The sequence below is a fragment of the Halyomorpha halys genome, unplaced genomic scaffold, assembly GCF_000696795.3.
Source record: "Halyomorpha halys isolate HHAL.00 unplaced genomic scaffold, Hhal_1.1 Scaffold1157.1, whole genome shotgun sequence".
NCBI classification, from domain to species: Eukaryota; Metazoa; Arthropoda; class Insecta; order Hemiptera; family Pentatomidae; genus Halyomorpha; species Halyomorpha halys.
Window position 1 is genome coordinate 95,411 of NW_027108759.1, and position 2,653 is coordinate 98,063.

A 2,653-nucleotide genomic window follows, 5' to 3' on the forward strand; every position below is an offset into this window, starting at 1 on the left:
CTAGGGGTTGAATTAAATATAGCGCATCCCTTTTCAGTCGGTTCCCATCAGGAACTGATAGAGATACATAATATAAATATATAATATAAATACATAATATAAATATATAAATACAGATACATATATTACATTAATATATAAATATAATACCTGTATGGGGAACCCCTAATCGGACTTAGAAACCCCGAAGCCCCGTACACGGCACATGAGATATAGATTTCTCAAAATTAATTAATTAACAACTAATCTTTCAGTAGATTTTAATGAAATGTTGCTTTTTAAAATGCTATATCTCGAGAACTATTGGACGTAAATAGCTCTATTAAGGCTCATATTTCAGAAAATTTACTCTCCTTTAAATAATGTTCATTTAGATTTTCTAATGTTGTTGGTAGTTTTTAAAATATAGAGCTCCGAATGGAAAATTAATGTTTTGAAACAGCCGTTATTTTTTATTCCCCCTACATAGGTAGTGTAGACTTGGCAGACTCATCAGTTTTGACTAGTAAATATATATAGTTTTCATTAAAGTAATCAAAAATTGGGGCGAAATAACTACCTTTTTTTCTTCCCGGCTCTTGTACTAAATCGGTAATGACCATGTAGAACTCTCGGGACTGATCACCAAGATAAATGTTCACACTTTTTATTCTTCTTCACATCCTGAAACCGAGTGAAGTTTATTTGATTAAGACCAGAATGATAAAAATGAAATGTTCTCTGATTCATTCTAGTGTGTCTTGATTATTTTTTTCAAACCGAGATTTTCAAATTATTTTTTTTACGTTTATTCTCATTCAGAAAGACCATTATTCTTCAAAAACTGAGTAACTGAAATACAATAATTGGAGGATGGCGCCCATAAATAATATTATAAAGATCAATATCATTAATTATCTATCAATTCATGGCTCATTATACCAAATAAAAGTTGTTTAACCATTTTTCAACGTTTCATTACTTAATTTTCTTGAAGAACTATCAATTTCAAGCTCCTCTAAGCTATAGGTAGGTAATGAATTCTAAACCATTCCTCCATCACTTAAATCTAACAAAATATTGTCGTTTTAAAACGATGAGTTGACTCAGGTCGCAGTTACCAGATTTTCTTTTTCAAGAGGTTCCAACTAGCTCAGTTTTTAAAGAGCGAGTCTCTGTGGGACCGATTACAATTGACTAAAAAATAAATATTAGGTACTTTTATCATACTCCTTCATCTATATATAACTTTTTAGCCTAGTTTATAAATATGCATGTAGGTTTAAAGGTAGCACTATAAATACCTAAAGAAGAAAAACTTATATAAATGAAATACAAATAAAGTAGATATATATAATAAATAAATATTTAATAAATAATTTTTGTGTTAGATTATATTTCTGAAAAACAGAGACTGACCACCAAAAAATATTAGTCCAAAAAATTTATTAGCTCAAATTCTCGAAGTCTTTTATCAGAGCGAGCAAGATTGATGATTGATGATGATATTTACATAAATTTTTAATGAGGTGTAGATAGTTGACCGTAGATTAATGACTAATTTTTAAGTTTGAAAGTTATTTTTTTTCAAAACCCTAATATTGTAAAACCCTCGGAACTGCAGGGCCGCTGGTTCAAATCCAGCCTGTGAGGTTGACATTTATTTCTATGGCGATCCGATCGGACAGTAGAGTTCTGGTTTGCCATTTCGCTTAGCCAGTTTAAGTAGAGGGGACAAGACAACAGCATACCTCCATGCAGGCTCAGATAAAAATTGAGAAGGTAACAAAAATGAACCTTTCTTGGGTAACTGTTTAAATAATATAGATTGTATGGTATCAATTGCAGATGCTTGGTTACCCCTCGATATTTGAAAAATTATTTTCAATTCCTTCGGTGAGTTCTCTTGAAAATTATGTGGAAAAGATCTAAATTCGGTACCAGTAAAAATTTCCATACCATAGTAGCCAGGAAGGTAATTTAATTAGATTATGTGAATTTTATCGTATCAGAATAAATTAGTAATTTTTTTCTTTTCTTTTTTCCTTTGCTCAATGGATCTAAAGGGTTTGATATATATTTCATTATTAACTATATTTATCTCTTGTACTGCATTTCATTCAAATGTATTTTAAGAGGGGAATGAGGAAAGAGATTCGCCTGAAAATTGGAATATGGGTTGTCTGATGATGGGACTCACCAGATTTCGTAATGTCTATTGTCAGTAAATTAGTAGTCCTCAGTCGAGTCTGTCAGTGTCAGTGTCCTGAATAATGGGTTCGTACAGTACTGGATCAAAAAATTTAATGTTTCCTCGATATAAATTCTGTCACAGTCGGTATTTTGAGTGTCGTATGTATGTGATACGTCTGTAATTGTGAAAATTGTATTATTTCGAGTCGTATTTGAAACACACGCGAGACAAAAACAATTCTGAAGTACATTCACAAGCGAAAGTAGTAAATGTAATTTGATAAAATATTTTCAGATAAATTTTCAAACTATTCCTTAACCTCGGGCCAAGTAGAACGAACTGTTAAAATATAGCAAAGTAAAGGAAAATACATTTGGGTACGTGTAACTGAAATCGATGGATGCAATTTGATCCGGGACCAAGGTCATTAGATCAAGTCGCTATAATGCAGCTACAGCCATCTGACTAACGACAGTAGCT

At 31.5% G+C, this 2,653-nt stretch overlaps 2 protein-coding genes across 10 annotated transcripts in view; one reads left to right on the top strand and one right to left on the bottom strand.

Moving 5' to 3' along the window:
• LOC106688586 (transmembrane protein 117) overlaps positions 1–2,653 on the bottom strand; it is a 59,487-nt gene that overhangs the window by 23,077 nt on the left and 33,757 nt on the right. The window lies entirely within an intron of this gene.
• LOC106688587 (uncharacterized) overlaps positions 1–2,653 on the top strand; it is a 30,507-nt gene that overhangs the window by 8,348 nt on the left and 19,506 nt on the right.